General features: G+C 41.4%; 1 protein-coding gene across 10 annotated transcripts in view; it reads right to left on the reverse strand.

The window, feature by feature from the left end:
- The window catches only part of PAG1 (phosphoprotein membrane anchor with glycosphingolipid microdomains 1), a 109790-nt gene that overhangs the window by 88790 nt on the left and 5119 nt on the right, over window positions 1-15881 (reverse strand). The window contains exon 2 of one of the 10 annotated variants that reach the window (XM_088675662.1): window positions 12794-12887. The exons of the other annotated variants lie outside the window; for them this stretch is intronic. The gene's annotated coding sequence lies outside the window, so the exon portion shown is untranslated. The remainder of the gene's footprint in view (window positions 1-12793; window positions 12888-15881) is intronic. 10 annotated transcript variants of the gene reach the window in all.

The raw sequence follows: 15881 nt of genomic DNA on the forward strand, positions 1-15881 counted from the left end.
AGTGTCAGAGCAAATGTACAAGAAATTATAGTCTGAAATCCCCTTGGACCCATGTTAATACTTGTGTGATTCTTTCAATTTAAGCTTTTTTGTGGAAATGTGTTCAATATTTGTGAAGATCAAGACAACTATGGAACAACTTTGCATGGCAGTAGAGCTACTCCACCAAAACGTTTTGCTCAGTAACATACTGCACTGCATACTGTTTTTGATTATAACTGGTCAGAGTTTTTGACCTGATTTATGGTGTGTGTGTTATGTCCAATTGCTTGCAAGCACATATATCATTTTCACTGCACTACTGCCAAAATATTTAGGATTGAAGTGTTTGTGAAAAGGCTTGGTGGTGGTGTTCAAAAGCCGATGTTAAGCTTTAGTGGTGTTTTCTCTTTCTTTCTTTCTTTCTTTCTTTCTCTTTCTTTCTTTCTTTTTAGTGTAAGTTAACACAGTACATGAAGGAATATTAAATCATAAGAAAGGTTCGATAAAAGCCACATGTAATTTTGTTGCTGCATTTAATTGCTCAGAATAGGAGCCTCCATAAATTGTAAATGTCCATATAACAGACCCCTAGGTTGACCTCCAGAGAAAGTAAAAAGCAATTATATAAATAATCACAGAGCAATGTCTGTAAGTTGTTCTGATGTTGAAAGTGATCTATAATATTGAAAAATGTTTCTTCCTGGCGAGAGAGTGGGAAATTCTTACAAACCTTGGCATGTGAATTAGTAGAAATGGGGAAAGTGGGAGTGGGAAAGAAGAAGGGGAGAAACAGCAAGTCATTATTTTCAAAATCCAAATTAAGGCAATACCTTTATTAGGCCAACCAAGATATCACACAATTGTGGGTAAGTGTTCAAGTTCTCCAGGAGCCAAGGAGTCTGCATCTGATCAAGATGGAATGTAGAAGAGCCACAGCACTTAATGGAGTCTCATTTGAATGTAAGTTGTATTACCCCACATTCCATCTTGAGACTCCATCAGTGAAGTTTTTTTTTTCTCTCACAAGGTTTTTTTTTTTAAAAAAAATCATCCAAAAGCTAAGCACCTTTAAAGTCCTAGTGATTTCAATAGAAAATATTTAAGGGCAAGTTAGCCTTCCTTTAGAAATCAATGGGATTTTATAGTGCCCTCCATATTTTTAGAAAACAAAATCTCCCTAGCTTGCATTAGCATAAGTTCATAAACTTTGCAATTAATGCACCTTCTGTATTGATGAAATATAGCACTCTAGACAGATTGGAGTGTTATCTTCAGTCCCATATTGAATTTACATTTCTCTTCCACAGACATTTGCTATGCACTGCAATAAAACATGAACAACTCTGCAAAATTAAATCAAATTTTAAAATAAACCCTCTTGAAATGGTTCCAAATAGTATAGATGGAACATGCTCAGTCTTCCTTGTGAAAAGGGCTACAAATAGAACCTGGAGGTTCTAGTACTTAGCTCAGCGTCTGGGCTGAGGGATCAGTCCTGCTTTCAACTCTGGCCCAGGTTAAAGCTGATTGTAATATTTCATCGGAATCAGCATAGTCCCATACTGTCACATTAATGCATTCTGGACTTTTCCAGAGAGCTTCCATATTTTTGGTTACACAGTATTGCATGTCGAGGTCCCATGACCATCACGTTCCTTGAGGAGGATTAAATAACTAGACAGTACACAGTATGTTAGGTTTATGGGATCAAATAAGGACACAACTTTATTGGTTACAGATATGTAGGCTTTGGCCATAGGCATTTCATTCCAGCACGTCTACTGGCAGTGTCTCCAAGGGTAAAGCCAACTGACTGGGAACGTCCTATGACATTCAAATCACGGCATCCCCCAAGTGGTTCCTGTCAGAAAGGTGGAATGGCCCTAGCCAACGGACAGGAGCCACTCTTCATGGATCCTTTTAACAGGATACCCTTACCTATGGAGGGTCCTGTGGAAGCTACAACCATTCCAGATCTTAGCTTACCCATTGCCTATGTGCCAATCGAGCTGTCACCAGCTTGCCACCCATTGGGCAGTTGATCCTGCACCCAGGGAAATACCCATAAGGCCCTGCCACCATACCTGCCAAGTTCCTGCCGGAAAAATAAGGGATCGCTAGACCGGAAGTAGCGCTGCCGCCATTTTGGAACTGGGTAGAGCAGCACCGGAAGTTGCTTCTGAGCATGCTCCGCCCAGTTCCAAAATGGCCACCGCGCCAGAAATCACTTCTGCGCATGTCCAGAGACTCCAGACATGCGCAGAAGGAGCCTCCCCCAGCCGGTAAGTAAACCAGGAAAAAACAAAAAAATCCATTTTTCCAGCTGGGAACGGCTGGAAAAACGGGGGTTTCCCGGGGAATACAGGAGACTTGGCAGCTGTGCCTGCCACCATTGGTCAATTTGGGCAACAGGAAACAATCTGCCCTAAAATACGCAAGAGCGGCTCAGGCCTGCCCACAAAGCCGCCTGCCCAGGAAGGGCAAATGGACCCGCCCTTTGACTCACCAAAACTCTTTATGGCTCAGAACCCCAATATCTTCTGAACACCACTCCCAGTGTAAGAACTAAGGGTCAAGGTAGTTTCATACCAGGAATGGTGTTCAGAAGATATTGGGGTTCTGATACCATAAAGAGTTTTGGTGAGTCTAAGGCCCTTCTCCAGGTCCCTTCTTTGAGGGAAGCTTGGAGGGGGACTCTTTAGTTGTGGCTCCTCATCTGTGGAATGTTTTTGCACTGAAGTCCTCTGGAACCTTTACTGACATCTTTTTGGCACCAGGTAAAAGCCTATTTCTCCCCCTCTCCCCTGGCAAGCTTTTGATGGACTGAGACAATTATTTTTGCGGATAGTATGGTGCCAAAGCTCCCTAAGGCTGTCATTGGGGGCAGGTTGATTTACAGTGTATACTTTTATGAATTTTCTGTATTACAATGTTAATATTACAAGGTATTTGTGTTTCCTTTTCAGTTTTTAAGTACAGTGGAACCTCGGTTTATGAACACCTCGGTTTATGAATTTTCAGTTTATGAACACCGCGGACCCATCTGGAACGGATTAATTCACTTTCCATTACTTTTAATGGGAAAGTTCGCTTCAGTTTATGAACGCTTCAGTTTATGAACAGACTTCCGGAACCAATTACACAACATGTTTCAGTTTATGAACGCTTCAGTTTAAGTACTTCGCGGACCCGTCTGGAACGGATTAATCCACTTTCCATTACTTTCAATGGAAAAGTTCGCTTCAGTTTATGAACGGTTACTCCGCGGACCGTCTGGAACGGATTAATCCACTTTCCATTACTTTCAATGGGAAAGTTCGCTTCAGTTTATGAACGCTTCAGTTTATGAACAGACTTCCGGAACCAATTGTGTTCATAAACCGAGGTACCACTGTATGTTGTAAGTTGCTTGGAGACCTCTGCATGATCAAGCGACTAGCAAGTCTAATAAATAATAATAATAACCTCGACTTGATTTATGTCAGGGGTGGCCAACTCCCAAGAGACTGCGATCTACTCACAGAGTTAAAAACTGGCAGTGATCTACCCCCTTTTTGGGGGTTCAGGTCAAAGTTGCTGAGCTTTTTATAGGGGAGCAAAAGTTGTTGAGCTGCTTTGGGGGGAGCCAGTGATCTACCAGTGATCTACCACAGGTGTCCAGAAATCTACCAGTAGATCACAATCTACCTGTTGGACGTGCCTGATCTATGTAATAGGAAACTTTTCAAGTACTGCTTCAATTCTGCAATGTGTCAGAATAAACAGGGCGAAAGAGATTGTGTGTGTGTGTGTGTGTGTTTAGATCTTTAATGGCATCTATTCTGATCACATGCTAGGAGACAGATGAGGCTTCGGAAGTACAGGTTCTGCTCTTTCAGTGAGCTTTGAAAGCACAGCAGCTCTTCAGCTAGACTCATCTTACGTGTGCATATTGTATTTTAACAATTCTCTCTTTCATACTGAGGTTACCACTGGTTTAAAGAGCCATGTTTTTATATCACTCACTGAGATGCTTTTCCTATCAACATTTCCTTCAGGATCTCCCCCCCCCCCCGTTATTTTAAATAACTTAAGTACAGAAGCAGTACATCCTTCTAAACAATAGCATCTCAACAGGACATGCACCAATCCTTTACTCCAACATCTAGTTTCTATGGTCTAGGAATTGCATTATAAAAGAAAGCAATACTGCCAAAACCGCAATTGATTACCTTAGATTTCCTTACCATGCAACATGTATATACAGATCAGTTCTCCATTTACAGCTGAAAAAGCAATACCCAGTAACAATTATTCACGTGGAGTGAGACCACATAAGTGCATATATGCTATGCTATTTTATTAAGGAAGCACAGATTGCTTTTGCCCCTTTGTATCATCATATTGGGGGCAGGGGAAGGTGGATCACATCTAAACAGCAAAGAAAACCTGGCATGTGTGTTTTGATTAGAGCTGGGGAAGTCAGCTGTTTCACACATATCAACATCATCATCACCTGCCATTCCGAAAGGAATAGGTGTTTGAGCAATAGCTCACTGTAATTATTTCAGGCCTTTTACATTCAGAGGCGTTTCATAACTCCTAGTGTGACTCTCCATCTGTTGCAAAACAGATCACACAGAACTAATATAAAAACTCCTAAGCCAGATGGGAGCACCCTGAACATTCCCCTTCTACTGTTTGTTGCTTAGATGTAGTTGAAACACGTATCTTAGATGTGTATTAAACTGCCATTTTGTGCTTTTTCCTCCAGCAAATATAAAAGGCAAGACGTTGGAGACAAGTCATTCCAGTACATTTCAAAGAGCTAAAAAAATAACTGCAAATTTCTAACTTAACAAGCCCTCGGTACTGGACCTCAGTGTCCAGGCAGAACGATGGGGTGGAGACGCTCCTTTAGGTATACTGGACCAAGGCCATTTAGGGCTTTAAAGGTGAGCACCAACACTTTGAATTGTGCTCGGAAACGTACTGGGAGCCAATGTAGATCTTTCAAGACCGGTGTTATGTGGTCTCAGTGGCCGCTCCCAGTCACCAGTCTAGCTGCCACATTCTGGATTAGTTGTAGTTTCTGGGTCACCTTCAAAGGTAGCCCCACGTAGAGCGCATTGCAGTAGTCCAAGCAAGAGATAACCAGAGCATGCACCACTCTGGCGAGACAGTCCGCAGGCAGGTAGGGTCTCAACCTGCGTACCAGAAAGAGCTGATAGACAGCTGCCCTGGACACAGAACTGACCTGCGCCTCCATGGACAGCTGTGAGTCCAAAATGACTCCCAGGCTGCATACCTGGTCCTTCAAGGGCACAGTTACCTCATTCAGGACCAGGGAGTCCTCCACATCTGCCCGCCTCCTGTCCCCCACAAACAGTACTTCTGTCTTGTCAGGATTCAACCTCATTCTGTTAGTTGCCATCCATCCTCCAACTGCCTCCAGGCACTCACACAGGACCTTCACCGGTTCTGATTTGAAAGAGAGGTAGAGCTGGGTATCATCCGCATACTGATGAACACCCAGCCCAAACCCCCTGATGATCTCTCCCAGCAGCTGCATGTAGATGTTAAAAAGCATGGCGGAGAGGACAGAACCCTGAGGCACCCCACAAGTGAGAGCCCAGGGGTCTGAACACTCATCCCCCACCACCACTTTCTGAACACGACCCAGGAGGAAGGAGCGGAACCACTGTATGACAGTGCCCCCAGCTCCCAACCCCTCTAGACGATGCAGAAGGATGTTATGGTCAATGGTGTCAAAAGCCGCTGAGAGATCCAGCAGAACTAGGAAACAGCTCTCACCTTTGTCCCTAGCCCGCCGGAGATCAACCAGTGCGACCAAGGCAGTTTCAGTCCCATGATGACTGGATTAATTGCAGTTTCCATACACCAGATTACAGACAAATTAAGAACAATACATCATTAAATATTTTCACAGTAGTAAAAGTTAACAGTATCCCACATCCTTTGGGCAGCTACAAGGTAACTACACCCTAGAACTTTGACTGTCACATCAGTAGAAGTGCCATTAGGTAAAGGGACCCCTGACAGTTATGTCCAGTCACAAACAACTCAGGGGTTGTGGCACTCATCTGGCTTTACAGGCCGAGGGAGCCGGCGTTTGTCCACTTCCGCAGACAGTATTTCTGGGTCATGTGGCCGGCATAACTAAGCTGCTTCCGGCGAAGCTAGAGCAGTGCATGGAAACGCTGTTTACCTTTCCGCTGGAGTGGTACCTATTTATCTACTTGCACTGCATGCTTTCGAACTGCTAGGTTGGCAGGAACTGGGACCGAACAATGGGAGCTCACCCTGTCGCGGGGCCTCGAACCGCCGACCTTCTGATCGGCAAGTCCAAGTGGCACAGTGGTTTAAACCACTGCACCACCTGGGTCCCTTAGAAGTGCCATTACTTCATTATATCATACATAGCTGCCAAGTTATCCCTTTTTTACAGGGATTTTCCCTTATGCTGAATAGGCTTCCTCGCGAGAAAAGGGAAAACTTGGCAGCTATGTATCATAGCTGCCAAGTTATCCCTTTTTTAAGGGAAATTCCATTATGCTGAATAGGCTTCCTCGCGAGAAAAGGGAAAACTTGGCAGCTATGCATTATATACTGTATCAGCCTTCACCATAGTAGGGCCTTCCAAATGTTTTCTGATTTGCCCTTCCTCCACTACTAATCACAGCTACAAAAGCCACTTTCTGCTAAAATAACATGCTAGGGGGTCAGCTACATGTAACTCTGATCCCTAAACACCTGCACTACAAATGAGCACAATGGAAGAATGATTCCCCTCATATTTATCAACTGAATGAACTCAAGGAGACACAAATTTTAGGAGATATTGCAACCCTCAGGCTGGTAGTTGTTATTACTTTTTAATCCTCCTGACAGAGTCCCGATTCCTCCCCCATACCTTCTTAAACTAATGGATGAGGGAAAGCCGTTTGGCATTGTGAAACAGAATCCGCATTAAAGTTCTCTGAAAATGAAATGTGGCAACACACAATATTCCCATTAGACCAGTTTTGGATTTAACAGATAAGCTACCCCATGTAATCAGCAGGGATGGACGCAATATACCATTGCTCTAGTTTCTCATGGTATAGAAATAATAAAAACAGTTGTTAGAATGTTAAAAAAGGAAAGGGGGGAAAAACACCACAATGCAGCAGATTAATACATCATCAACCAGAAAGAGTAGCAAAACAAAGTTGCTTTAGAAAAATCAAGTTGCTTAGCTCACAGGCAATTTCTTTAAGGCATCACAAGAATAAAATGAACTATATCCCCATCTACATAAAGCTTAGCAAAAGCAAATGGACATATATGGCAAAAGAATGCAGCGACAGCAAAAGGAATGAAGTTGGACAGTAAGTGAATATTTACATTTCATCCAGGAATGATACATGGAGCACCGCAACTACCATGTGTCAGGGAACATAAAATACACCATCTATTATTGATAACATTTCATTCCTAAGCTATCTATAGCTGTCTCAGCTGTGCTGAGGTAAAGCTAGCTTGAATTATTATCTGTTACAAAGGAACAGCGATAGCTTTATAAATGTTTCTCAATGCAGCTTATCTGACTTGCATCACTAGAACAGACTCTTACAGAGACAAAGCTACTCTATAATTTCTGTCTTTCTGAGACTTAGAAAGTAGTCATTAAAATAGCTGACTTAGCAATTGTTGAGGAGGGGGGAAATCCAGGAATGTTTGCATTTTATCACCAGTATAAGATGTGTCTCATCAAAATACTGTCACCATCACATAGAACACATAAGGATTCCAGGACATAGTGGAATTTTTTGGCATGTACTGAGAGCAGCCATTTTGCCAATGAATGTTGTTTCGATGCACAAACTTGTATTGCTCTTATGTTTGCTGTAAATATACTATCACCATGAAAGGCCAAAAAAGTTAGTAAGCATTGACAATTATAATTAGGATTTCACCTAACAAAGGTAGGGTTAAAGAGAGGGAGGAAATTATGCTTAAATGTGAAAGTGTTTAAGCTACATATGTGTACACAGAGAGAGGAGGAGAGAGGGAGGGAGGGAGGCAGAGAGAGAGAGAGAAGAAGCCCTCACTTGAGTACAGTACTTACAGAACTATGTAAATTTTACAAAAACTGCACTTGAAAACACTGTGCTGAATGCTAAGATAAAGTTTCTGTGATACCTATTTAAATAACAGAATTAAAAATCACTGAAACCTTTCCAGCACTTTGCACATGTTTGGGAGCAAATACAAAAGTTCCAACTATCCTAGGAGCTATGGATATATTTTGTTCATAGATTAGATTGTCAGCATGATATTTCATTCCTAGGACAGATTTCTGCCGTTCTTTAAAATTTTCATTTAGAGAAAAGAAAGAATCCAATCTACAAACACATGGGATTTCATCACAGTAATTTTCCTTGGGTATCATCATCTTGAAGAGGAGGGCTAGTGGAAAATAGCCTTTTCTAATCAACATCTGCTGCTTTGCTCTCAACATGATTATTTATAATACAGATAGTGGGTGAACAGTGTGTACCCTAAAGTCAAGATTTCTGAAGCTTTCGTTTTAGTGGCAGTTTTAAAGAACAGAATGGGTTTAAAAGGGTGAAAATACCCACAGCTGTTCATTCCAGAGAGGTAGTTATATTAGTCTCTTGCAACAGGAAAACAAAGACAAACAAAAACAATTATTTTGCAGCATCTCCAAGATCAACAGATAGGTATTTCTACACATACTTTTGTCCACTTGAACTCTGATCTACACAAGTTTATGTTACAATAAATCTGTTGATCTTGAAGGCTTATGTAGATGATAGGAGATTTATTCATTATCTCAAGTAGGTACTGTATAAGAAGACGGCTTTCCAAATTTGGAACCGATTACAAGCAGAAAACTGTCCTACTCTTGAAGATGCCACAAAACTGTGCCATAATCAATAGTGTGACAGAAAGCCTGCTCTGGAACATTTCCAGAAGATATAATATTTATTTCTCCCAGCTCGAACATATGCGTCTGCAAAAATAAGTCTCTGCAAACAATCACATTTATCAGCAAGGTCCAAACCAAAGGATAGAAATGGGAATTTGCACAGCGACTCACGAGACAACTCATATGGGTAATTTAAGGTAACTCACGCTCTTCAGTTCCACAAGATAGGGAAGGAAGGAAACATGCCTCAAATCAAAAGTCATGAATATTTCATAAATACCATCATGAAATATCCAGAAGAGCAATTCCCATTTTTTCCACCACTCTCTATCACTCAAGTCAGACTGCAGCAACCACCAGACTGCTGTCTGCAACCACGACATATGACAGATCATATTATGCCAGTTTTGTGCAAGCTTCAATAGGTTTTCTGGGATCAGTTCTGGGCAGGTTTTAGCCTTTAAAGCACTAAATGGTATGGGATGCGGGTTTCTTAAGGAACTTCACTTCTGGGATCCCTCACAAGATTTCACCAATTCAGCTGAATTTCCCCACTTCTGTGCTGATGCAGTAACTGGAGTTCTCAGGAGGGTTGGTGAGAATAAGATAGATGCCAAAGTGGTTTACAATGATTTTACAGCATTAAAATCAGTGAAAACAGGTCAAAAGTATAAAGTTGGTCCCAAATTATAGCTATATATATCATCGATATCAAAGGTCAAGGTAAAGAAGTGTGCCTTCAGCATACAAGGAAGACTACATGATGAAGATGCTAGGTGCATCTTCTCTCTCTCTGTGGGGAGAGATGTTCATAGTTCAGGGCTGCCACAAAGAATGTTCGGTCCTGGGCTGTTAGCTCTCAAGTTTCTAGAAGCAGTGAAACTATCAAGAAGGCCTCCTCTGTCCCAGAGGGTCCATAAAGAAGGAGACAGTCTTTCGGATATTTGTGGTCTAGGTTATCTAAAGCTTTAAATGCTAACATGAGCACCTTGAACTGGGCACAGAAGCAAACTAGCAACCAGTGCCGCAGTTATAACACAGGGGTTATGCGTGTCCTAAATGGATCACCTAGTAGATATGGCTCAGAAGAGAAAGAGGCAGATCCACATTCATATGTGTACAGTAGCATTTCTTGCTAAATGTATGAACTGTGGAATATATAGTGGATGCAAGCATGTGAGAATCTGTCCAAGTACTAAATTTCTCTTGTATCAAAGAATGGGAATGCTTTGTTGTTTTGCAAAAAGTTTTATTTGAAAGGTTATATACCCCATACTTTACATCCTATATGGATGCTAGATTACAGCAGCTACCAATAAGATTCTAAAACAATAAAAACCAGCAAACCATAAAACAAATCAGCAGGACAGCAGTATAGTAGTAAATACAAGCAGCCAAGTTAACAGACATTAAACCTATAGATAACTCAATTCAGAAAGCTCTTAAAAAAAAGCTTTTCTAAACAAGGTCTTCTTTGATGTTTTAAATGTGTTTAGAGAAGTAGTCTGTGAGACCTCATGGGACAGAGAATTCTGTAGTCCACGCAGCACCAATGAAAGGGCCTGGCCATGTGTCTCTATGCTCCTCACTTCACACAGCGCAGGCACATGGAGCAGGACCATCCCCAAGGACCATAATGAGAGGGTACAGGCTCATGTGATGGGAGGTGGTTCTGGAGGTATCCAAACTGCAAATCTTTTAGAGCTTTAAAAGGTGAGAATCAGAACTGGTTCCAGAAACAAACTGGGAGCCAATGGAATTGGTGTCATATAAATGTAACGAGAAACAGTCTATGGTGTTGTCTCTATTTTCTTCTGTGTTCCCAAAGATTTCTCTGAAATGCACGTTCTACTTTAGAGGCTATTCCAGTTACCAAAGTGGCTTAGAGTTCTTTTCAAATGCTGCTGCATTAACTCACACCCCCTTTTCACACACACACACACGGTTTCCTCCTCCCCAGTTCCAGCCTTTTGCATACATACACACATGCACCACAATCCACTTGCTAGGGGACCATAGGTTCTGCAACCACTGCCATACTGCGATGGTCCAACTATAAGCCTTGACTGACTGTGAAGTGTGACATGTTCCCATTACCATTATAGTGCCATCATCATCTACGAGCATTTATGCCCAAATAGTCCCAATGAAATTAATGGTACCCAAGGTGCTTACAAGTCAGCACTTAAACCAAATGGATGGCAGGCTGTGGTCTATGCATTTTGTTACAAATATCTGTGTTTCCTTTGTCACAAACAAATGGGTTTTTAAATCATGTTTGTATCTTTATTCCAGGAAGTCAGATTATATGTAAAGCTATCATTGGCTGACACTGAGGATGGAGATTTGAAAGCTTATCTACACAAAAGGGAAACATGAAAGGCTGAAGGATCACCATACACAAGTGCCATTTTATATACAGTCTCAGGCTGTCAGGGAAGCCTATATAGGATTTGACAATGCCACTGACACTAAAAATTCTTATCTGTATCACAACGTTATCGGGATCCAAGTCTTTTCTAGCCCTTATCTGACAAGGCAAAGCACCCAAGGCAACCTGAGTTTTTCCTTGGGGGAAAAATAATAGACCATACATAATTTAGAAGCTCACATTCTGAATAGAGCTGTAAGTGCTTTCTCCATTTCTAAACTGGCTAATGTGTGCATAATTGGAATTACTGATACATACAGACTTTTAACAAGCTTTCGTAAGAAGCTTCCTTGGTTAATACTCAGGATAGTTGATCAGAAGAGATAATCATCTGCTGCTAGTTATTTTGTAATAAAACAAATTTGGAATTGAGAATAAAAGGTTTTTATGATTTTTTTGGCAAAACTTTTATGCATGAAATTCTTCTAATTTTAAAAAATTAAGAAGTAAATAAAATTAATTTGTTATATCTCATCCATCAAAAAGGTGCCCAGATTGGCATACAGCAAGATCAATAAAAATGCAGGTACAGCAGCCAGCTTCTAAAAACAAAGAACATAATACAACCAACACACACACACCCTTCTAGCAGTAAGGGTAAGAAAAAAACTAGTAAGAATAAAAGTTCTTACTAGTGAAAGACACACAAAGAGGCAAACTGGCAAATTTCATTTGGGAAACCATTCCAGTGTCACACCGCTGCCAGAAATAAAGGGCTTGTCCTTCCCGTTTATATAGGAGAAAGAGGTCTCAAAAGTAACCCAGTCCTAAACTGTTTAGGGCTTTAAATCAGCATTTTGAACTGGGCCTAGAAGCAAATAGTGGAGCTGATGTATGACTGGATATAAGATTGGAGTTATATTCTCTGACCTGCAAGCACCAGACAAAAGTATAACAACTATCTTTTGCACCATCTTCCATGCTATCTTCAAAAGCAGACCCACATAGAGTGCATTATAGTAATCAAGCATGGATATACAGTAACTAAAGCATGGATGCTTTGCTCAAGCGAAGTCTGTCTTCTCCAAAGGCTGCAGCTGGCCATAGCTGCCAAGTCTCCCGTTGAAAAATGTGGGATCAGCAGCGGCGCAGCACCGGAAGTTGCTTCTACGCATGTATGGACATGCGTAGAAGCAACTTCCGGTCCCGGCGCTGCCTGATTTCTGGTGCCCAGATATGGGCAGAGCAGCACCTGAAATGGAGCCTGCCTGGCAGGTAGGAAATCCAGGGGATTTCTGGGATTTTTTTCTATTCAGGATAACAGTGGGAAACAGATTAAAATCTGGGGGTTTCCCGCGGAAAACGGGAGACTTGGCAGCTATGCAGCTGGCATATCAGCCAAAGTTGATAAAATGCACTCCTAACCACAGCAGCTATCTAAGTATTCGGGGAACATGATGAACCAATGAGTATTATTCTGCTCTTTTGGAGAAGTACTACCTCACCTAGATCAACAACATTCTTGTATGGACCTCCATCTTGTCTGGATTAAGTATCAGCTTGGAACCCCCATTCACTCCTGATCTGAGGCACCAATTCCTAGAGTTAAGAACAGAAAGAGTGGTTTGTAAAATATCTATATTTGGAACAAGGAGTTTGCACAAACTGCCTTGTAGTACAGATCACCAGGCCTCCAAACTTCAGTCAGTTTAATTAATTGACAGAAGTTTTAATCACAGATTAAAATTTGCATCCCAATTAATCAGTGGAGCTGACTACAAGTAAAGTCTGAGACTTGAGACTCTTGAAGAACACACAGGCCCTGCAATACACAGAATGAAGAAGTGGAGAAAGCTTAAAATAAAACAAACAGATTTTCTTCCAGTATATACATATAGCCTGAAAGGCAAACAATGTGCTTTCCTGCATCCTTCTGTTACAACAATATAAATCCCGGGCAACTTTTAAAGCAGCATCTTCTGCACAGTTGGTGAGAGGGAGGGAAGCTCTTACAATAAAGCAATTTACACTGAACCTCTATTCTTCATGGATTTTCACCTGAAGTTACTCAAGTGGCCACCAGTCTGGTCAATCACCAACCCCACCTCTGATAGCTTTAATCAGCCAAGAAGGGCAAGGGTTCAGAGGGCATGCGGTCAGACACATTCTGGCCCAGCTTGCCACCAGTCTGCATCACCTATAAGTGGGATTTGCACTCAAAACATCAAGGTCTGCAGAGAGATGAATTATTTTATCTTCAAAGCACTTCCCAAGTGCCAAGCACAGGGCTAGCAAAGCCTCTTGCACAATACTTCCCAAGCACCCACAACTAGATTTGACAGGTGTCAATCACCTGACATCATCATAAAATCAGATGATTGACCAGTCTGTACCCCTGCCTACCCATCAAAGCACGTCTGCAGAGTTGAGGGGAGATGAAGGTCTGGGTTGCTGAGTGAGAAATATTCCCTAGCCCTGCTGCATATTCACAGACTTCTGAGGGTGGTAAGTATAGGAAGTCATACTGAGAAACCTCTGGACTGTGAAAGTAACATTTGCTTATGCTTAAAATGTAAGTTTCCCCCAGGCATCTGGTTGGCCTCTATGAGAACAGGATGCTAGACTAAATGGGTCATTGGCCTGATCCAGCAGTCTCTTTTTATTTGTGCCTTTTTTCAGATCCTCAGGAAACAAAGCTTGACTGAGAATTTGCATTGTGTGCACTTATTTTACTAATTTATCATCTAAAAGCTACTCAACAGACCAAAAACATTTCCAACTCCTATATGTCAGTGAAGGAATTTCAATTCTAAACAATGTATTTAAAAAGAAACACTTGTGGCAATGACTTTCAGTTAAAGTAAGCTTACGAGGATAAAAGTGACCAAGAATTATCTCAGTTTAATATAGTGTTCATAAATGCCAAGTACCCCATTTTCCCTGGGAAACCCCTGTATTTTCTTTCAGTTTCCCGCAGGTGTCCCAAATGGCAAAATACCCTGTATTCCCCCAGATTACGGAGCTCCTGCCAGCAGCCATGTTCTTCTGGTGCCTCACTGGCACCAGAAGTTGCTTCTACGCACTTCCAGACATGCGTAGAAGCGATGTCCGATGCTGCTGTGCCCATTTCCAAAATGTCTGCAGCGCCAGAAGTCACTTCTACGCATGTCCGGAAGTGTGTAGAACCGACTTCTGGCACTGTGGACATTTTGGAAATGGGCACAGCAGCATCGGACATCGCTTCTTCGCATGTCCGGGAATGCGTAGAAGTGACTTCCGGTGCCACGGTGCTACTGATCCCGGATTTTTCAATCCAGAACTTGGCACCTATAATCGTGTTGTCCTGAAGTACATGGACTCGTAAACAAACAAACAAAAAGATTTCTGTGGCTTCACATGGAAAATATTTTCCTCTCTTTTCTCCAAACTTTTATTTTATTATTGACTAAAATAAAGCATATGCCAAATATCATAAACATGTTGCCAAGTAAAAAGAACACTCAGAAAAAAAAAGCCTGCAATGATAGCTATGCGGACTTCAAGGAAACTTGACTACTGATCATGAGCTGAGGTCCTAAATTCACCTGTTTTGAACCAACTTCCCCTAAAATGAGCAAAATGATGCACCGGCTTCTTTTAAGTGCAGCCTAAAGAAACTGTTGTCTGCCACTTCTAATTGAAAAAATCAAGAAAGAAAATTTCCTATTGCAATTTTCCAATCGTTTTAGTGTCCAGGTTTACTTAACATTCTGGTGTGTGGATGGTGTGATCTCCTGGGAACAAACAGCACCTGAATACCACCCACGGCCAATAAAGAGATTTCAGTGGAAGCCTCTTTTTGGAGCAAAACAAAATCACAACTCTCTTAATATTTTTCCTTACATTATGAATTGTTTTCCCCTTAAAAGGCAGACTCCAGATGGTGCCGTCTACCAAATTAAAATCATTTTAATGGCTGGTTAAATGTGGAGCTTAGGTTACTTAATGGAGTCCTTGGGAAACTGATGCAGGAACTAACCCAGCCCCTGCCCCCACATTGTCATTAAAACGCCTTGCAATTAGATTTATGCAGAGCACTGGGTTTTGAGATGCATTAAGAACTAGGCTGCAGATTAATTTTTCATTATATGATTTTTATTTTTTTACAAAAGGAATTAGAGAAAACCATTTATGTGCATTTTTAGGATTAAAAAGATCTTTCTAGCTTTTTAGTCATGCAAGCAGTTCTTGTGACTTACTTTGGCTCACATTCTTTGCAAGATCTATTGACAGCTGGTTGCACAGCAATGCTGTGATGGGAACATTTAGGACTCAGGTGTTTAAATTCTAGAACTTCAGGTGTAGCCAATTCTGCTTACAGGGCTGAAAGTAACCAAGACTTATATCCGTTTAATATTGTGTTTTCCTGAAGTGTGTGGACTTGTAAACCATAGGAATAATTGGCTTCACATTGGAAATGTTTTCTTTCCTCCATTTTTTAGTTCTATTTTATTACTGACTAGAACAAGGTATGTATGGTTATAGACCGCTAGAAAAAAAATCTTCTGGGACCACTTTTTTCAATATACATATTAATCGTAATGACAAACATTA

Source organism: Zootoca vivipara, chromosome 8 (genome assembly GCF_965207765.1).
Source record: "Zootoca vivipara chromosome 8, rZooViv2.hap1.1, whole genome shotgun sequence".
NCBI classification, from domain to species: Eukaryota; Metazoa; Chordata; class Lepidosauria; order Squamata; family Lacertidae; genus Zootoca; species Zootoca vivipara.